The sequence below is a fragment of the Mustela putorius genome, unplaced genomic scaffold (genome assembly GCF_011764305.1).
Source record: "Mustela putorius furo isolate JIRA1106 unplaced genomic scaffold, ASM1176430v1.1 tig00000228_pilon_pilon_pilon, whole genome shotgun sequence".
NCBI classification, from domain to species: domain Eukaryota; kingdom Metazoa; phylum Chordata; class Mammalia; order Carnivora; family Mustelidae; genus Mustela; species Mustela putorius.
The window spans coordinates 3868072-3890316 of record NW_025421322.1 but is presented as its reverse complement, the minus strand read 5'-3'; the positions used below and the strand labels follow the sequence as shown (position 1 = coordinate 3890316).

The window sequence follows — 22245 nt, the reverse complement described above, 5'->3', positions numbered from 1 at the left end:
CAAGTACTGGGAACTTCCAAATGGTAAGTTATTAGCATCAAATTGGGAGGGAATATCAAGGAACAAAGAACTCAAATATATTCTTTTTCATTGAAATCTATTAGGAATTTACAAATAAATATAAACTACATATAGTTGAAAAAAATTCAAATCTCAGAGTCAAAAGATTTGAGTCTGGTTCCTGTCTCTGACTGGCTTTGTCACTTCGGCCAAATCACTTAACTTCTCTGATATTATGTCCTTATTTGTAATATGAAGCAATATGATGAGATGAGTGGTTTCCCAAACATTAATGCGCATATCAGTTTAAGGAGTTAACAATGCAGATTCTTAGATGGACCACTAGGGATTGAAATTGAAATTGGCTAGATTTGATGTGTAGCCCAAGTCTGCATTTGTAATGAAGCAAAAAATTCTACTGCAGATAGAGGACGCACACTTTGAGAATACTGTACTACATAATATCTTAGATCCTCTTACTTCTAACAGTACTTATTAGTACATGTCATTGCTTTTATAACTCATGGTGTGATTTTGGAAAGAGGTCTAATTGGGAGTGTTGATTCAAGACTTAATCTGCATTAAAAAGTTCAAATGCCTTAGTTAAAAAGACTGGAAACATAGGAAATGATTACTCAGAGTCACGTAAGCATTGTCTGGGGTTATGGGATAGGTGATAAGGGTAATAGCTGACTGGCTGCTCCCCCTAAAAACCCTGCCTGTCTATAAAAGAAGACTCCAAATCTAGACAAAGGAAACATTGTAAGCCATCCTGCAAATCAGCTTTATTCGTATTCTTTATCATTCACCCAACAGGAGTCTTTCGTGCTCTAAGGATGCTATTACCAATCCTCATTTCATTTATTTTGCTTTTCGTGTACCTGGTACATTCTCCTTCTATTTTAAATGCTAGAAATCAGAAAAATATTTCATAGTTGTTTGCAAGTCTATAAAAGTCTAGGAACTTTTGGAAAGTTTCGTGATTTGATAAGGAAAGTAAAAGGCTCTTACTTGTGGCACCTGGGTGGCTGAGTGGGTTAAGCCTCTGCCTTAGGCTTGGGTCATGATCTCAGAGTCCTGGGATCAAGTCCCGTGTCATGGGACTCTCTATTGGCAGGGAGCCTGCTTTCCCCTCTCCCTCTGCCTGCCTCTCCGCCTACTTGTGATCTCTATCAAACAAATAAATAATTTTTTTAAAAAATAAAATAAAATAAAAGGTTCTTACTAGAATACACATTGAGTGCCATGTATCTCCTTCTATCTAATCCCTCTTATAGTCAGCAGAGAGCTATTCCAAAAGACATCTGTTGGGGGATAGCCTTAAATTAGGAAAAGAGCAATTTTAACTGGCCCACATAAATTAGTATGCAACACAGGTCTTTCTCATTATGTTTATAAGCTCAACAGACTTGAAGTCTCAAATGCAGACTTCATTACTTCACTACTTAAAACTGTGAAATTACCTTTGTTCTTGGTTTCTATCAATGGCAGATGTAAAAAAGCGATGCAGTATTTGCATTATTATTCAATCTGCAAAAAAGAAACCTGATTCTCTTAGATTGAATCAGTTTCTTCCAAGCTACTCTAATCACTACAAAAATCCCCCAATTCTAATAATGTTCCTTAGGGGAGGGGTGCATGGTCTCTTATTGATCTTTGTGTTCTCCTCAGCTACTAAAATCAGTCTCTTAGTAGATGCTCAGTAAAGGAATGTTGGATTAAAGATACTTTGACAGAGTATTGAATTCTGCTGCAGACTTCTTCGTCCCCTGCAGGTGGTGCTGGGAGATAGGTTCTTTGTTTACTTACTCATGAAGATCTGGGCTAGTAAAGGTGTTCTCCGTACCTGGTTTAAAGCTGTTGTGATTACATTTCTTCCTTCCCTTCACTCGAGTTACTGATCACAGAAGAGAGCCAAAACACCAAAAAAGGTGGCGCAAGTGAAGGGAGATACAAAAGTAATTGGTAGTGTCACCCAGGCCAGCCAGTGAAGATTCTGTAGGACTTTCAGAAAAGTACATTTCTACTTTCCAAAAGAGAACATATATTCAGGAAACTATTCTGCAGTACTAAGCATTACCCCAGAATCTACTATTAACTCTGCTACTGTGCTTGTCATCCCTATAATTCTAGTATTTCTCACCATGATTAGATATGACTGGTTGCTGATATTTGGGACTTCAACCTTTAAGATTTCCTCTCTACCCCACAACTTGTCCACCATGCCTCTCAGAGTTAGCTGCCCTTTGCTCTGTGATTCTCCAGTTTAAGGAATGTATCACTTATCTTTTAATATCTGAATCTCCCCACTTAATTGAGAATTGATATATAGGGTAGGGATTATGTAACTTTCATCTTTGTATCACTAGTTCTTACTTAATGCTTAGGCTGTAGTAGACACCAAATAAACTGAATGAATAAAGCAATCAATAAATCAATAACTGCCAGCCACATACATTAGTATTGTCTGGAACTAAGTGTATATTTCTCTTCTATCATTCTTGCCCTGGAAATTTCTGAAGCCAAAAGTAGAGATCTGTGCCTAAAGTTATAAATAAAGAAGCTGGTATGTTTTAATTGACACAATATCATTCCCCAAAACCCAAATTTCCTGCCCTATCTCTCCCACCTTCCTCTGTATGAATCTTTTACAACTATCACACTGGTCTGCTTACTTTCTCTGATATGCTTATGCTTTCCCCGCTCTGAGATTATGCCATCCCTCTATTTTATTCCCAGTCTATTTTAATCAGTAATTCTCAAGGTGGTTTTCAAGGGGCTCACAATATCAACAGTATATTCATAATAACACTAAGATGCTTTTTGCCTTTCACTCTCATTCTTTTGTAAGTGTACAGTGGATATGAGAATCCAGCTGTCTTCTATTAAGCCATATATTAAAATATAAAATGTAAAATAAACTTTTTTTCATTAATTGGTTTTGTTCTAAAAAATATTGTTATTTTTCATAAGAATATGCTATTTATGTTAACATGTGATTTTTTTTTTTTTTAAGATTTTATTTATTTGACAGAGAGAGATCACAACTAGGCAGAGAGGCAGGCAGAGAGAGAGAAGGGGGAAGCAGGCTCCCCGCTGAGCAGAGAGCCCGATGCGGGCCTTGATCCCAGGACCCTGAGATCATGACCTGAGCCGAAGGCAGAGGCTTAACCCACTGAGCCACCCAGGCGCCCTGTTAACATGTAATTTATTTTAAAATAAATTAATAGATATTTATTGATTTTCTTGACTTCAACTTATTATGATAAATACAAAGAGATATAACTCACATAGACAAAAACTCTTTGGGGTCCTCAATAATTTTCAAGGGTATTTGAAAAGAGTCCTAAGGCCAAAAAGTTTGACAATGCTGATCTAAATCTTCTATATCTTTTAAAGTCCAAATCAAAGCCTTCCTCCTTGATAAGCTATTTGACCACTGCAACTACAGAGAATCTCCTCTGTCTAATCTGAATACCCAGGACACGTACACACTTAGAGTTCTTTTGCACCATTCACCTAGTACAGAGCTTGTGCCAAAAAGGAAAATATTGTTATACTGATTAAGAATAATAATTAAAGACCTTTGTGTTTGATGGTGAATCATAAACAACCCTTCTCCAGTCTCTGTTGATAGTCTTCCCAGCCTCAAAGGAAAAAAAAGGGATTTTCTTGACTTTTCAATCTACGCTTTTCACTGAAGATAATAATATACTTACACATATATATAAAACATTTATGTACTTTTACTGCAAACCTAATACATATTAACTGAAAAAGAATGAAACATAAATTATAAATTAAAAATTAAATTCACCCTCAAAGCCATCAACCTGAGGTAACAACTACTCACATTTTAGTATATAAATCTCCAGTTTTCTACTCTACAGTTGTTTTTTCACTGAATTAAGTTACACTGAAAAACCACTATCAGAGCACCTGGGTGGCTCAGTGGGTTAAGCCACTGCCTTTGGCTCAGGTCATGATCTCAGGGTCCTGGGATGGAGTCCCACATCGAGCTCTCTGCTCAGCAGGGAGCCTGCTTCTCTCTCTCTCTCTCTCTCTCTCTCTGCCTGCCTCTCTGTCTACTTGTGATCTCTCTCTGTCAAATAAATAAATAAAACCCTTAAAAAAAAAAAAAGAAAGAAAACCACCATCATTTCTACAATATTCTAAGATGCTTTTTTGCACTTATCATCAGATAGTGTCATATAAGGAGATTTTTAAAAAACTGATAATGTTCATTTTGGGGGGTAATGTTCATTTTAATAAGTTGGGGGTAGATACAGAGGTATTCATTTTCTTTAAATTAAATATGTAGCTTAGTTTTCTTTTATGTGACTTGGGTCACCTGGGTGGCTCAGTGGGTTAAAGCCTTTGCCTTTGGCTCAGGTCATGATGCCAGGGTCCTGGGATTTAGCCCTGCATGGGGCTGTCTGCTCAGCAGGGAGCCTGTTTCCCTTCCTCTCTCTGCCTGCCTCTTTGCCTACTTGTGATCTGTCAAATAAATAAAATCTTTAAAAATAATAATAATAATAATAATTAATAAATAATTGAATATATTGGAAAAACACAATCTAAAGAAAATCAAGTTCTTTTTCACAAATTGTTACTTTTGTATAAAATTCTGATGTCACATTATAAAATAAAGAAGAGAAAGAAAACACAGATAAGTGTGTGGCTTGAGAGGAATGAAAATTTGCTGATGAGAGAAGTGAATTAATATGTGATTAAAAAAATAAGAATGACAGACCTTAAAAAATCAAATGTTGACTCAATATTTGCAGAGGATTTTTTTGTCTTTGTATTGCTGCTTAATAAAGTCCTTGTTATGGTTTGAAGAAAAGATATAAGAAAGATGTTGATGAATAAAAAGATTATGATTTGGAATAGTTTATATTCATTAAGCCATTTTTAAAAAGATTTTATTTATTTATTTGCCAGAGAAAGGGACACAGCAAGAGAGGGAACACAAGTAGGGGGAGTGGGAGAAGGAGAAGCAGACCCTGGGATCATGATCTGAGCCAAAGACAGATATTTAACAAGTGAGCTGCCCAGGCACTGCGCCCCCCCTCATTATGCCATTTTAAGAAGTGGAAACAAATTAAAAATTGAAAGCAAACCAGCTTGTACACTCATTATTTTGACCCTGAGCCCTTGAAGTCTTGTACTTTCTATCTGTGCTCCAGCACGCATGCCCACATGCACACACTTCATCTTTCTCTTCTCTCAAGCAAAGAAGCAGGTGGCAACATTTTACCACTCTGCTCTCTGTTACTTAACGTCTGGTCTTTATTTTCTCTTTCACAAACTCTTTAAAGATAATGTTAGGAGTTAAGAATCTCCTCTTTCTTGAATTTCCTTAGTTGGACTAGAAATCTTGAGAAAACAGGTTGTCTATTTCTCATGAAATATTTTGGCACTTCATGCTTCTAACTGTTCCAAGAACGTCTTAAGACATTTTATTTGGCTTTTTTACTTGAGAATCGAAATAGAACCTGTCTGCCCAGAGGTACATGCACATCACTAAAAATTTAATGTGACTCAGAGAGAAAATGAATCAAATCCTTTTTTTTCCCCAATGGAAATATGATTGGCACACAATATCTTATTAGTTTCAAGTGTACGTCATAGTGATTGGATATTTTTATACATCATGAAATGATCCCTATAATAAGCCTAGTTACCATCTGTCACCATACAAAGTTACTAAAATATTATTGACTATATTCCCTAAGCATTTTGTCTCTTAAATGAGTTTTATTTTAATTAAGGGTAAAGACTTCAATCATTTTTTATTTACTCTACAATAATGCATCCTGCTGTTTGGAATAGCTAACTTAGTTTCAGATTGGTGGAACTCTCACCTCTATGTGTGGTAGAAAATTACTGTAATTGGTTTTCTTATTTGATGGCTCTTGGAGGAGAATGCTACAGAGAAGGGTGATAGTGGCTTTTCACATAGCAAAATTTCTTCAGGCACCAATCAAGAAACATTAAAATGTTATATAGCAAATGTATCATATACTTTCATTGAAGACAGTAATCTTCGACAAAATGAGATAATGAAGAACCAGTTGAGATAAAGAATGGGTAGCAATTCAAGTGATTTTAATTCCAGTTCAACAGAAGCTCTAGGTGTGGTTAGACCATGCTTCTGATGATGATGATGATGATGATGATGGTAATGATGACAGCGATGGACTGCTCTAGCTATCCACCAATCTCATTCTTCCCACTCAGCAACAGTATCTTCCACGCAATTTTTCTTTGTCTTCTCACTTTCCTAATATCCATCTTTCCAGAACTCTGAAGCAGTTGGGGATCACAACGGAGAGTAGTTAAAAATCTGCACACATATTCTAGATCATGTCACAGTTCCCAAGTCAAACCAGTTTATTTACCTCATTCCTTCCTTTGCCCTTGCCCTTTAACTTTCTTCCTTTGGGAATTCCCTCTACCTTTTAAGTCCAATGTGCAGACTTCAGTTTAACAACATTGTTTGACTACATTATCACGATGGTGAAATTCTTAGATGGTGATTAGCATATAAAGTTTCTGGCTCTCAGTTTTCCAAAAACGTCAACCAGGTCTTAGAGATTCTTTGCAAATATAATGAAAGAACCTTATAAAAGATGCCACTTAGTCTATAAAATTCTTAATTCAGAAGTAGCACCATTCATGGTCTTTTTCATACCCAAGTTATAGATCCATTGAGAACAATGTCAGTATCGTTTTAAAATGTCCAGTTGTCTTAAATATATCAAATACATACAGCAATGGCACTACTAAGTATTTACCCAGAGAATACAAAAATACTAATTTAAAGGGATACATCTACCCTGATGTTTCTAGCAGCATAGCCAAATTATGGGAAGATTCCAAGTGTCCAAGGACTGATAAATAGATAAAAAAGATGTGGTACATATAAACACAATGGAATATTACTTAGCCATAAAAAAGACTGAAATCTTGCCATTTGCAATTACATGGATGGAGCTAGAGAGTGTTACACTAAGTAAAATAAGTCAAAGCAAGACAAATGCCATATGATTTAATTCATATGTGGAATTTAAGAAACAAAGCAAATGAGCAATGGGGAAAAAAAAAGAGAAAGAGAGAGGCTAACCAAGAAATGGAATCTTTACTATAGAGAACAAACTGATGGTTATCAGAGGGGATGGAAGGGGGGGTGGGTTAAATAGGTGATGGGGATTAAGAAGTACTCTTGTGATGAGCACCAGGTGATGTATGGAAATGTTGAATCACTATATCGTATGCCTGAAACATAAACTGTATGTTAACTAACTGGATTTTAAATAAAAACTTTTAAAAAGAGTTTTTCAGGCCATGAAGGTACACAAAAATTTGCATTAGGGAACTAAGAGGAAGACACATAATCAGCATTGGAAAGAATGGATCATCTGATTAGGGATGATACTTTTCTGACACCCAAGTGTTTTATTTAAAAAAAAAAAAGCTTTACTGGGACGCCTGGGTGGCTCAGTTGGTTGAGCAGCTGCCTTCGGCTCAGGTCATGATCCCGGCGTCCTGGGATCGAGTCCCACATTGGGCTCCTTGCTCCGCGGGGAGCCTGCTTCTCCCTCTGACTCTGCCTGCCACTCTGTCTGCCTGTGCTCACTCTCTCTCTCTCTGACTAAATAAATAAAATCTTAAAAAAAAAAAATGTTTAAAAAAAAGCTTTACTGCTGGCATTGTATAGCCTAGTACAGTACTATCCAATATGGTAGCTAGTAGCTCTACATGGATATTTAAATTTTTAAAAAATATTTTATTTATTTAATTGACAGAGATCACAAGTAGGCAAAGAGGCAGGCAGAGAGAGAGGAGGGGAAGCAGGCTTCCTGCTGAGCAAAGAGTCTGATGTGGGGCTTGATCCCTGGACCCTGGGATCATGACCTGAGCCAAAGGCAAAGGCTTTAACCCACTGACCCACATAGGCACCCCTTAAATTTAAATTTTAATTAAAATTAAATGAAATTATAAATTCAGTTTCTCAGTCACACCAGCCATATTTCAAATGCTTTAGAACTACAGGTAGTTATTAGCTATCCTACTGGACAACACAGAACATTTACATCATCCCCAAAATATATGGGGAATAAGTTAAGTTCTATGAGAACAGGTGGAAGCAGAGACTAACGTTAATGTACTTTCTTGGATATGTTTAAAGTTCCATTGTCTTCTAAACATTCTTTGAGAGCTTAAACTTCTTGAACTGTAGAAATGAAGAAAATTGGCCTGATGAAAGCAACTTCTTTCTATTGCCATCTTTCCAAGAACGTGGACAGTCAGAGCATTCCAGTATATCTCCTGCCAAAGGCTCTTGGAGAATAACTACAGACTGAGGTTGTTCTGGAGCTGGAATCAGGTAGCTATATTTTTCTTTCTGTTGTCAGCATACACTGGGAAATACACCTGCTACACAGAGTTCATCATTTCTAAAATAATCTGAGAGTTTATTACTCATGCCAAAAGCTGTCCAAGTCAGACAGTTCCACAAAGCAAACAGAAAAAAAAAACTGTCTTGATCCAGAATTTTCAGGGTGTAATGCTGTGGCTCATTCCCTCATTATGAATGGATTCAGAATAGGAAAAAGTTAGAAATTTAGGCTATTGGATCAGTTGCTTTCTATCAATAAAGTTATCAGAAACCTGCAATGTGTTTTTCTTTTCACAGAATTAGCACTTTTTTACACAGAATTGAGAAAACTTTTCTCAATTCTCAGAATATCTAAAAAATCCTTAAAAATCTCAAAATATCTTAAAAAAAAAAAGATTTTTTTTACAATCCTTTCAGTAACAAAACCAACTACAATTTGGCCCCTGCCCTCAAGGAGCTCATTTTCTAGTGAATGATAGCAATAGATAAATGAGAGCTAGGAGAATCAAGGAACGACAGTGAGGACAGAGGGTCATGTGACCAGACAGTAAGATCTGCTGGAAGTCATGATCTTTAAGCAGAGTCTCGAAAGATAAAAGCCTTCTTCCTAGCTAGGGAAAGACAGGGTAAGTAAAAGTTTTAGGCAAGTTTTAGGCATGAGCCAAGGTACAGAGATGAGAAACAGCATAGTACATTCTGGGGATTACATGAAATCTCATAATGCCAAAATAAGGGTCAGGAAGGTAGGCCGGGGCTAGATCATTGTATTCCATGCTAAGATTCATTTTCTTTTATAGGTGTTGGAGAGTTATTAAGTGGTTTCTTAGGATGAGTGATCTGTTCACATGTGTGTTTTAGACAGACCACTTTGTATAACAACACCGATATAGAAGCGGCAGATTTGAGAAGTGTTAGGAAAACAGTATGATGCAGTGAGATTAAAGGAGATGCCAAGTAGTTTTCGAAAGTAGTAAGGGGAGCCGGGTGACTCAGTCATTAAGCGTCTGCCTTCAGCAGCTCAGGGCATGATCCCATTGTCCTGGGATCGAGCCCCGCATCAAGTCCCACATTGAGCCCTGCATCGAGAGCCCCCTGCTCTGCTGGAAGCCTGCTTCTCCCTCTCTCACTCTTCCTGCTTGTGTTCCCTCTTTCTCTGTGTCTCTCTATGTCAAATAAATAAAATCTTTTTTTAAAAAGTAGTAATAATTAAGGAATGAAATAAAAGGGTAAATAGATATGGAGAGAGTCAAGATTTTCAGGAAGCTGCTGGGGCTTTTCATTTGTTTTGCTTGATTGGTTGCTTGGTTTTTATTAGAACCTCTATGAAAGATAAAGTAGGGAACAGAGATGGGAAAGTGCAATACTAAAGTTTTAGGAAAGAAATCATCACATGAACCATAAAGAAAGAAAGCACTGATAGTACAGTCAGAAAAATCCTGATAATGAGTCTGAGCAAACTAAAAGTCAAGTACTAACCTGTACTAAGGAAACCCAACAGACAAAGATCTTCATTAATGATACAGAGCTGAGGAGCAGACAGCAATTCTCCTGGTTATGAAGATGATGCAATTATACTGAAAAAGAAAAAGGAAAAACAGAATGAAAAATTAACATCTTTAAGAAGACAGCAAGTAAGTAGGTAAAAATGTAAATTATCTCCAAATAAGCTCTAGATCTCTATGTCTCCAAGAGCTGTGGTATTCAAACCTCAACCTACTAAAAGAATTGTGTGTTCTTTTTTTTTTTTTTCTTTTTCTGTAAATGGATGCCATAAATGTTCTCTTGCCAGTCAGGTACTTTAAAGAGCAGGAAAAATTTTTATTTGATTTAAAAATAAATAGAATTTCTTAAAATAGGACTGTATGGTTTCCTGCCTTCAAAACATTCATGACACCATCTGCATCTTGAGGATTTGGACAAGGATTTTTATTGCTTTTGTAGATGCTCCAACAAAATATCACATACACACACAACTTTTCAAAACTGTTTTAATTACTTACTCTTCCAAAATGAACAGATTAATAACCAAAATAATGAAAGTAAAGTGGTGCTGAATAGGAAATCCAACCAATAAAAAAATAATGTGCAGGAATTGGAAGCAAAATCTTTTCTTGCTCTTGAGAAAACACAGCCAAAAATCTTAAACTGATGTTGGATTATTGTGCACAAACAGTTCCTGACTCGTTCACCAAGTGAAACAAAAGTTGCAAATGTTTTTCTATCCCTCTTCTAACATTTTGGGAAAGGTTCCTGAACGGAAAAAGAGAAATAATTTAATTAAGTCACACACACATGCAGACATGTGTGCGCACACACATACACACATACGCGCACACACACGGAGGGACACCTTTTTTTTTCTCTTTAGAAAGAGGTAATAAACCGCTTGAATAACTTCCATTTAAACAATTTTAAATTGCAAAAGCATGACGTATCTTTAATGTTTAGAAAAGGAAGCCTCCAATCACTATAATGGGATCACTTTTTTTGGTAAGAAAAACAGTTAAAACATAATTTGAAAAAAAAATATGAAGAGAGCTATAGTAAGTTATAAATAGGTAAGAAATAACTAACTATATGAGATCTAAATTGTTAAGTTTAAATTGCTTTTGAACGTTTTTATCTTCAACTGGCTAAAATTGCTCTATGTGGACAAAATACCTGTTATATATAAAAAATAATGCAATATAAATTTTACTTATCTGCTACAGGGCAAAATGTAGTTAATTGAAATTATATAACTCAAAGTAACTGCTATTACTCAAGTAGCCAAATGTCTTATTACATGGTTATATATGGAATAATTCAAATTGTTATAATTCAAAATAATCGCATAGAACTAATTATAATTTTCATTTTCAACTATCCAATTATAAATTTTAACTATTTATATGTAAAAACTTATAAAGTGATAAATACATATTTTTAAAAAGACCAGATTTGGGGGAAGGGAGAGAATTTCAATGAAGAAAGCCACATAAAATGAGAAGCATGAAAAACAAATTGACAAGTTTAGTATTCTTAGACTCTATTCTATTTTAAAATGTGAAATATAAAGTAACTGAAATTTATAAGCACAAATACAAGTTAAATAATATTCAGAACAGGCACAATTATTAAGTACTTACTCTGTGTTAAGCACTGTGCTTGTTATTTTATGTACATTTTTTCATTTAATCACAACCATGATCAGGGGCCTCACTAAACATTATACATGTAGAATACTTTTAAATTTTCAAAAAAAAAATCCTTATAACTATCTCATGATCTTACATTTTTCTGTAAAATAGACAAAAGGGAAAAGCAATTATTAGCCCTATATAAATTATAGATTAAAAAAAATAAAAGGACAGAGATTAAATCATTGAGTTAATTAAAAAAAACACAATTATGTACTTAGTTCTCTAACTTCTAAGCCCAATTTGCTATCCACTAGATAACATTAATATTAGAGAGCCCTAGTGATCTTAAATGTTTTAGGGAATAACTTAGCTTAAAGTTAATCAGCAAGCATTCAATGAGTTTCAGTATTGTATAAAGCACAGAAGTATTTGTGTGATACAAAAAGAAGGAGGGGAAAAAAAGGAAAAATTGGAAAAACAAAAGAAAGGAAAGAAGATAAAATTCCATTAAAGAATTTAGCATGAGAAGAAAACATTAATTTTTAGAATAATTATAAAATACTACTAAACGTAAAATAGCAGTAGCGAAAACTTCCTGATATATTGATGTTACCCTGCTCAAATCATATGGTAAAAAGATATGTATATTCTATTTATTTGGGTTAATCATATCCCAGAAAATTTCACTGAAGTAGCCTAATTCTTTGCTAAGCAGAAACTCTAGTATACAAATTATTGTTACAAAGGGAAAGGTCATCAGCTAGAAAATACCAAGCAATCTTTTAGAAACTTCTAATATATTTTTTGTAACAGAATTTTATTTGAGTTGAACCTATAAGGAACCAAAATATTTGTCAAAACCTCCCCCCCAAAATTATTAATGGGTATAAATGGAAAAGCTTAAGTTACTAATGACCATACTTGAAAATTAAGCAGACATTACTATAGGGGGAAAAACCTTGCATGATTAGGAGGCAAAAAAGGCAAAAATATGTAATTTATTCACAAATAGTATTTGGCTCAGAATATTGTTCAAAGAATAGTGATAAAGTTAGTTTGCAAGATGTAAATCTTACTTTCTTAGAAAAATAACACCTAATCAAAGTTAAGTTTCATACACACACACACACACACAAGCAGCAGTTAGGAGAAAGTCACTCGATAGTCATGAGGTGATAGTTTTAAGATTAAATTATTAGAAAAATGAATACCGAGTTTAAAATAGTGGCATTTGAAAAAAAAATACAAGTCAGCACTTGATTCTACAACTTCTTAGAGAAACAACACATTGTTATTATTTTTTTTTAAATGTGTGGTTACTTTTGCTTCTTCTCATATATGTTTTACCTTCATCTTCTAATTACTAATAATTTTCTCCTAATTTCTTTCAACAGCTTCATGCAACTGGTATAGAGAAGTGTCACTGATACTTTAATATTTCTGAAACTAGATCAAGAACAAATCACTCAAGAAACATTACCTGAGTAGCATCTATGTGCTGAGCTCAGATCTCGGCTCTGTGGAACAAAAATTAAATAGAAAATATTAACTGCCCTCAAAAAAGGATTAAGTTGAAGCTTTTCAAATGATAGGTCATGACATTTCAGAGAGTTAGGAATCAATTTAGTGGGTTTCTGACAAACTATTTCAAAAGAATAAAATAAATTAGAACATAATTTTAAAAAAACTCACTGTGCATCACACATAGTAAGCCAAGTATTATTTCATGAAAGTTTATTTCAGTTACTATATATGTATGTGGGTACCAGGTCACAATGTACATTTATTTTATACTGTGGATAACAGTATAAAATTTTTAAAAACCTTGTTTAGGAAAATAACCTATAAGAAATTTTCATGAAATGGTTTATTCTGTAAAGATGGCCACCGGCTGGAAACTAAATGTTCTAATCTAAATTAACTGCCAAGACTGAATAAATGTGTTACAGAACAGGTAGTCAAGCACCAGCAATGTCCTTCTTTTGAAAAATGTTATCTTTATTTAGATCTCCTCTATTAAAATGTTCACCAGTCAATCACAATGCTATGTAGTTCCAACCAAATATTTTTGCCATTAGTTAATACAACATAAAGTGAAATGAATGTGATAGCTTCTCTAACATGTTTGGGACTCAGAAAAGGGGCTTTGGGAATATAGTTATATTATCCCAGATGATAATCAATTAGAAACATTATACTCTGAGTTGATTTGTAAGGGTTACAATTTTCTTCAAAGATGATAAACCACTTTCATGTTAATCAAGTAGTGCACAGTATCAAAATATTTATATTATGAAATGCTAAATAATTTAAACAGTTCCAATGAAAGGCTGAATAGCCAGTCATACCACAGTTTCAGAGGCTGATTCATTACAGCTAAACATATCAAAGTTCCACAGAGCTTGTTTTGTTTACTTACTTACATTTTTAACTATTTAAAGTAAATTGTTCCTAAATCCTAGGTCAGAGAACACATCTTATTCAATGCCTTGAATGTGAAATGATTATTGTTGAATGTATTGTTGATATTTTTTGTATTTTTACAATTTTACCAAAATAGTTTAATCAATATCCCAGATATATTCAGAGATCTCTATGGAGAGGCTCCCTGCAAAACCTAAGCCCATATCACCTATCTTTTTATAAAACCTAGACAATTAAATCCAGTAGGTGTTAATGGTAATTATATTGTTCAACCAAATATAGACATAAAACTAAAATACAGAGTAAAAGAGTTTAAAGGTCACTTGACCTTTTTGGTGGGGGTGGGAATGGAAACTGAATCTCAGAGAAGTTCAGTGATTTGCACAAGGTTATCCAGTTAATCTGTGCCAGATTAGAAAAGAACTTGGGTTTTATAATTCTCAGTGGTATTCTTTCTACTATAAGACACACTTATTCTTTGGTCTGCTTCCATTTCAACCCTTTTTTTTCCTCATTCTATACTACGTGCAAAACACTTCTTTAGTACTGTGGGGATTTAAAAAGTTAAGACAATCCTTGACACCAAGGTACTTAAAAATGCAAAAAATATACATAAAAGTATAGCCAGAGATTTATGGAGATCTAAGTGTTGTGGAACTGTGATAATAATTCAATTCAAATAATTCAATTCAAGTTTTGGCAAACTACTATAATTCAATTCAAACTTCTGAAAAGTCATTCATGACTACTCCAGATTGAAATACTATTTCCCTATGGTATTAGAAAAAGCACTAGATAGGCAACATAAAACCTGGATTTGTGCTGTGGCTCAACCACTAACTAGATGTTTGAAAAATAATTATTGAACTTCAGATCACTCATTTTTAAATAGTGAGAGGACACAGCCATAAATTATTATATAAAGGGTCCCTTTCAGATCCATGCAACAATATTTGTACCAGCCCGTTCCAAATCTACCCTTTACACCAAAGTCAACCACTTATTCAGCATAGGGTTGCAGCTCTATCATCCATGGCTATGGCAACTGCCCAGGACTCTCACCTTACCCTTAATCCCTCCTCCCATTCCAGTGCCTCTCTGGGTCATTTTTCAGGTCATCTCTTACTCTTGGATGACTGAACTTAGTTTCCCTGGTTTTGATCCTCTGTGCTCTCTAAAGGACTTAGATTGTACAGATCCTCTGGCTCTTCATATGCCTGGACATGTCAGGAAGAAACTCCCACGTCATCTGCCTCTGGTCCCTGGGATCCAAGACTGAGTGCATGCCCAGTTGCAGGAACACCCAGCAGATACACCATGACTGTTTAAGTAGCTTACTAAGACAGGTTTTGGATATTTCTACCATTATTATATTAGTTATTTGACTAATTATCATTTAACTTTTTGTATAAGTTGTATTTGTATCCATAGAGATCCACAGTCTCTAAAACTCTTGAGGTTGGATGTATTTCAGAAGTCAGAATTTTTCAGATTTTAAAAGGTAATATAATATATATACCATGGTGGTAATATAACAACATCATAATTAAAGGATCAATTATTTCTGAGGTAAAACATTTGAATATTCTTTTTAAGTAGAATAAATGAATACTATAAATAGCTTCACATTAGTTCAAGTCATATTTTTATGCCAAATGACTTACTCTTGGGTTAGATTTTACTACAAAATATTACCAAAAACATAACACTGTAAGTTTTCTGGGATTTTTGGACTTCATTATTATACATAAAGGATTATGAATCTAATAAATTATGTGGAACCCAGATGGACTACATGTACCACAAGGACAGAGACCACGTATTTTAATTCTTCATATTTCTAAAAAAATGCTCTTCACAACACTCAATAAAAAACAGTTCATGTTTAGGGGTACCTGGGTGGCTCAGTGGGTTAAAGCCTCTGCCTTCGGTTCAGGTCATGATCCCAGGGTCCTGGGATCAAGCCCCGCATCGGGCTCTCTGCTCATCAGGGAGCCTGCTTCCCCCTCTCTCTCTCTGCCTGCTTCCCCCTCTCTCTCCCTGCCTGCCTCTCTGCCTACTTGTGATCTCTGTCTGTCAAATAAATAAATAAAATCTTAAAAAAAAAAAGTTCATGTTTATTTGAATAATTCTTCACTGAGTACATACCATACGCCAAAACTTTTACTCAGGAGTTGTGAGGCATTAAAAAATCTAACACATAGAACCTGCCCTCAAGGGCATTATAGTCTCAAAGGAACAAAGCCTTAAACAAATGTTAAAATATAAATCTGTGACTAAGTGCCAAAAGTACTGATTCAGACAAGAAGGATGTCAGATATGGGAGTAGCAAGTTCACATGTGAACATCGTAATCCAGTTTAACAAGAGCTGTCAATATCTTGCAACAGTCAAAGTTGGCATAATGATTTTTTTTTAAAGATTTTATTTATTTATTTGACAGAGAGAAATCACAAGTAGATGGAGAGGCAGGCAGAGAGAGAGAGGGAAGCAGGCTCCCTGCTGAGCAGAGAGCCCGATGCGGGCCTTGATCCCAGGACCCTGAGATCATGACCTGAGCCGAAGGCAGCGGCTTAACCCACTGAGCCACCCAGGCGCCCAGCATAATGATTTATAATCTGGAGAGGAAGTCCTGTATAATTTGGTAAGATAATTCTATTAGTCACAAAAGGTTATACAGAAAATCACTATAGCTTTTGCTTTAGACTTTAGACTTTTAGATTTTCAAGCAGAGTTTCAATCACCCTGATTCCAGAAATGAACATTCATAGGGATGACCTCACAGACTTAAAAATGAAAGAGTGTAAGACCATGGAGAATCAGCACTGTAGTACTACACAGAAGTGCCCTAGATGAGACAAACAAATTCTGTGCAAAAAGGAAATTATTTTTGACACATTAAGTTTCAATTCCATTTTTTTTCAGTTGGGCCTATTTTGAAAGGAGTGGTAGATTCTGGCTAAAAGTCTCTTCTTGAGCCAAGAAAAATCAGATAAGAATAAGACACATTTAGGGTCACCTGGGTGGCTCAGTGGGTTAAAGCCTCTGCCTTCAGCTCAGGTCATGATCCCAGGGTCCTGGGATCGTGCCCCACATCAGGCTCTCTGCTCATCAGGGAGCCTGCTTCCCCATCTCTCTCTGCCTGCCTCTCTGCCTACTTGTGATCTCTGTCTGTCAAATAAATAAATAAAATCCTAAAATTTTAAAAAAAAAAGAAGAAGACACATTTACTCAGATCACACATTATTTGTAAATCACTAAAAATTTTTAAAGGTACAAGAGATCTAGCAATTGGTTGTAATATATTAAATGTATTATTATGATAGAACTTATCTGGCCTCTCTTAAACCAGAAATATTCCTCAAAGGTGATAAACAGGAGTATATCTACTCTACAGATAAAAACCTTGAACTTGGTGATATTCCATGGCTAAAGGTCAATTACATAATCAGTACATTATAATAAGTTTTAAATACAAAAAACTTAACTCCAACTTCACTGAATTAACCACTAACAATAACAAAACCTAGACAAATTAGTTTGAAAATTCATTGACCTTTTCCCCTATATATAAAATCACCTGATAGGAGTTACCAAAGTAAAAATAATGAGATTGATTTGCTCATAAAAACACTACCTAAGCCTTATTTGTCAATTCATTCTGGAACCTATAAAAGTAGGAAAAAGCAAGTTATCAGACAAGAGGTAAAGTCCATGCTGTCCTTTTTTGTCATATCCCTTACATAGTAAAGCAGTAACATTCCAGTATGAAACTTATGATCCAAATGATGATCACTTGTTTTAGGTAAGACAACTGATTATTAACAAAGAAAAAATAACTTTGCAGCATGCTCCTCTCAAGAAAGCTGAATTCATTACCTGATATCAAGTGAATTGTGAAGTGTTTTTAGATTTCCCCCCATCAACTGAATAAAGGAAAGGAAACATCCCAGTTGTCTAAATGGGAAGAACAACCTGACAAAGACCATTACAGACAAAAATGAAGCCTATAAGTGATATCAGATGACATCTTCTATGGAGTTATTTTAGTGGTGATATCATCTGACGTCTTCTATAGGGTTATTTGGGTGAGTGTGACATTTTCTTAATGAGAAGATTAGGAAGTTGCCCTAAAAGAGCCTTATATAATGTATAAGGCCAAGGAACATATGGATAAAGTGTTGCTGGAGAAGTGTAAATATGACTCTTGAAGTAGTAAATGAAGGTTAAACATTAACAGCTGGTCCAGGGGAAATGAAGAGGGGAAAAAAAGTAAGCTGGCTGTTTCAGACTGGTATTTCACTAACCAGTAAGTCATCTTTATCTGTTTTCTATTTCAAGTCACCTAGCTGAAATATATTACATCTCAAACTTTAAGGAAATAACTGTTAGAAGTTGCTTTCTTTAGTTAAGTTAACCGAAAAAGACATTTCAGGATTGTGACTTGAAATTTTGAGCTTCACAGTTTCTTTTCTAAGAAAGAAGTATCATTTTAACTGTAAACCTATCACACTACCGCTTTTTAAGGACTCACAATTTGTATTTTTATATATTAAATCTTATACTACAAACACCATCTACCCCACCACCACACGCACTCATTTCAAAACTGTATCACGACCTCAGTTCTGCATTATCTAGCTCAAAAATCCATTCATTTGGTTCAGGAACACCAAATTTTCCATGCAATTTGAAAGTCAAGGTATTAGTGGTTGCTGGTTACTCCAGCTGCATAGCAGAGTTAATTGAATTAAATTCAAGAGGCCACCACTGTGAGCTTGTTTCCCCAATTATAAAACCAACAAAATGGTATCTATGTCAAAAAGTTTACTGTGAGAGTGATGAGCACTAGGTGTTATATGCAACTAATGAATCACTGAACCCATATCAAAAACTAATGATGTACTATATGTTGGCTAACTGAATTTAAATTTTAAAAATTTATTGTGGGAATTAAGTGAGATACATAGACCTTAAAGCACTTAATGAGTTACAAAATCCTATATAAAGGTAAGCTAATGTGATTATTACATATCTAACTTCCTATATAATTTTACTACCTAACCTAATCTTTACCAATAAAAAAGAACTATTTTATTTAACCAGGGTTTACCTTATACTTATTTTGGGGTTAACTTGTTCAAAGAAGAGGTAGAAGCACCCTATCATAAACTTGCACTCAGACTGAAGCACTGTATTTGAACAACACTGTAGATATCTATCCTGGCACAATAAGCACCTGTTTACACCATAAACTCTTCCTTTTACCAAAATTTCATACTGATTTTAACTTTAATATCCTGAAGTCCTGAAATAGTTACTTGTTAGATAGAACAGTGTCCCTTCCAAATCACACTATCATAAAATCATAGGGTTTTTTTTCCAGTGGAAGTATTGTTTGGAAATTAATTCTTCCATATATGAGACTAATTATTAGCAGAATAAAATGTCTCTTTATATGCCATGCATTTAGTAATTTGCATTTATAATCACTCTGAATAATTTCCAAAATGACACAAATCAATTTGCAAAAACAAAGTCCAAGAATGCCAGCTTCTACTAGGAGGCCAGTCTCTCTAAGGCAGATCCCTTTGAGGCTGAGAACACATATAAAATGGAGGCAGCGCCATTTAATCTCTTCATAGCTCCACCACTTACTTATACAAGGCTCGAGTGTCTACATTGGCCATATATACAATGGGTTCAGAGATTTCCTTTTCCTTCCCCTCCCCTTTATTTCTGATCAGAGTTTTCATAAGATTACTCCCTGGTATGAATTTAGTCCTACATTTAAGAGGACAATAAATGAAATAATACATTTCATTTTTGCATAACTGCCCCAGTTCCTGCGGACTAACTAATGATTCACAGACCACTAAATATTCACAAATAGCATTGTTATAGTTTGATAAAACACCACAAATATAATATTGTTATATGGTAAATTCAATATTGAAATTACCTCTTGCTCTTGTTACTGATGACATCTTTCAGATAGCAATAAGCAGAAAGTCTGTATGAACCTTTATTTCAGTAAAAGAATTTAAACCCAGCCCTTCAAATGGAGTAGGATCTTTAACAGCAGTATTAAGCGAGCCCTTTATAGCCAAGAATTAGAATATCTGCCTTACATCTGCCTTTTAAAACAGCGAACCTGAATTTTAAGAATTTATACTTTTCAATCTCCTTCGCTGACGTCTTACCCTTCTGACTAACCCAACACACACACACATTAAAGACAGGGAGGAGGTGGAGAAGAAGGTCTGAATCGGGTCACTCAACTAAAGGGTCCGGTCCTAGTATGCGCAAACGCCATCCCTAAAACCTTTGTATTGTGTTTCAATTCGTCCGCACAGCGCCTCCTGCCGGGCCCCAGGGCGCGGCTTGCCGGCGGGGTGCAGGCGGCCGGGAAGGGCAGCGCCAGGACTCGGCCACCAGCCTCCTCGCGGCCCTCCTCCAGCCGAGCGGCACCCAGCGCTCACCACCCGGCTGCGCGCGCAAGGCGGGAAAACGCCAGCGGCCTCGGCCGCCGGGTGCTGGGAGCCAGCGCCCGCCGACGGGACGCGCGGCCGGTTCCTACCTAGAGAAGGAGCCGGGGCCTTAAACGCGCCCCATTTATCCCGTGAGGCCTCCGCTCCGTCTAGGGCAAGGGTCGAGGATGTGGCGGCCTCGGCGTAGCTCCTCAGCGTCAGGCCCGTCGCTCCTACCCAATCCACGCCGAACGCCTCGCCCGGGGCGCTCCGCGGTCTATCCGCTCGTGCGGGCCGTCCGCGGTGGGCCCTGCGCTCCCACCCAGCTCGGCGACCCCTCCAAGCCAGGCGTCGCGCCTCCCTCCCGAGCTGAGTGAGGGGCGGCTCCCGGGCTGGTCGCGAAGCCCGAGCTGAGTGAGGGGCGCTGCCCCGCCCCCCAGCTCCCGCGCGCCACAGCCAGCTTCCGCGTGCGGCGCCGGCCACAGCTGTCGCGAGCAGTCGACAGTCCCGTTGGAGCCTTAGCTCTACTCCCGCCACCACCTCGGGAGCGCTGCCGGTCAAGTTCCCTTTTGAATCCCCCAATGCGCTTATCAACGAGTAAACAGACAAAAGTAGCTCAAATAAGTGTTAACAGAGGAGACCCCGGCTCCCGGCCCCGTCGACGCCGGGCCTGTCCGCAGGGTTGGGACATTTCCCCCAGACATTTCCCCCAAGTTCCCCAGACATTTCCCTCAAGTTCCCCAGAGTCGCCGCCGAGAATCCTTCCGCCCGGCCCACCGCACGCGGCGCCTGAGGCGCGGGGCTGAGTGCTCCGGCGGATGCGCTGGGCCTCGCTCGGGTCGAGCCCACCTGGATTCTGGCCTCCGCGTCGGGAGGGAGGCAGTCGAGGAGGGCCGTTTGCTTTAGGCGCGAGGCCGTCTGGCTCCCAGAGTCAGCGTGGCCCCGCACCGTGACAGTGTGCGCGCCGCGGGTTTCCGAGGCCGAGGGGGAGCGGCCAGACGGCGCTCGCAGAGGCTGGGAGGCTGCCCGGTGGCGTATTCGGGGGGCTCGTGAGACTTCTCTCACGCAAGAGGGCAGTGAGCGGAGGCCCGTAGGACCCAAACTAGGCCTCTCCCTCCCCTTCTTATGCCCGCCCACCTTCCCCCCACTCCGCCCAGTTTTCCTTCTTGTCCCCCCGCTCCAGGCTCTCCTTCCTCCTTCCTCTTCTCACCTAACCCCCTGCCCACTCTCCCCTCTCGGACCGACTCCTCTCCCACGCTCTTCCCTCTCCTGTCAACTCCTCGCCCGCTCGCTCTGAGTCTCTCCCGTCTAGCCTGGATCTACCCTTCCCAACCCCTCCCGCGCCACTCCCCACCCCGCTCTCTACGTGGGTCTGTTGGATTGCTCACTACCTCATGACTTGTTTCCTAGTTTATGTGGAAAATAAACTGTCTCTGGATGTGAGACTAATCCCATCTTTTTTTTTTTTTTTTTTTAACCTACGGTACATAACACAGTTGCTGTATACAAGGGGCGCTGCATAAAGATCAAACTCCTAGGATGGAGGGAAACGGATGCCCCACACGCAAGGGGTTTACCGGAGAGTTCTACGTAGACGGGTGGTAGGGTCAGACCGCCGGTTCTTTTACATCTCTGGCCAGGGCACTGCTCGGTTCTAGAGACCCACAGGACTGGACCGGAAGCAGCCCACGAAGGTGTGAGTGGCGGGCGGGACGGGGAGAACCTGGTTGCGGGGATCCGGGCTCGTGAAACGCCCCCAGCCACGAGCCGCGCGCCGGCGGTCCCCTGCGCGCAGAGGCCCGGCGGAGCCCGGAAGCTGTGGCCCC

General features: G+C 37.7%; 1 long non-coding RNA gene across 3 annotated transcripts; it reads right to left on the bottom strand.

Annotated features, from left to right (window-relative positions):
• Positions 1–4998: 4998 nt before the first annotated feature.
• Positions 4999–20891, bottom strand: LOC101693355. Of its 3 annotated transcripts, XR_200666.3 has the most exons (5): positions 20530–20891; positions 13007–13043; positions 10405–10654; positions 9881–9978; positions 4999–6309 (listed from the first exon to the last, which is right to left on the bottom strand). It is a non-coding gene; the product is annotated as an uncharacterized LOC101693355 (long non-coding RNA). The 3 variants fall into 3 exon arrangements; XR_001182197.2 differs by lacking the exon at positions 10405–10654 and having other exon boundaries at positions 20530–20889; XR_001182196.2 differs by lacking the exons at positions 10405–10654; positions 13007–13043 and having other exon boundaries at positions 20530–20886.
• Between the last annotated feature and the right edge of the window lie 1354 nt (positions 20892–22245).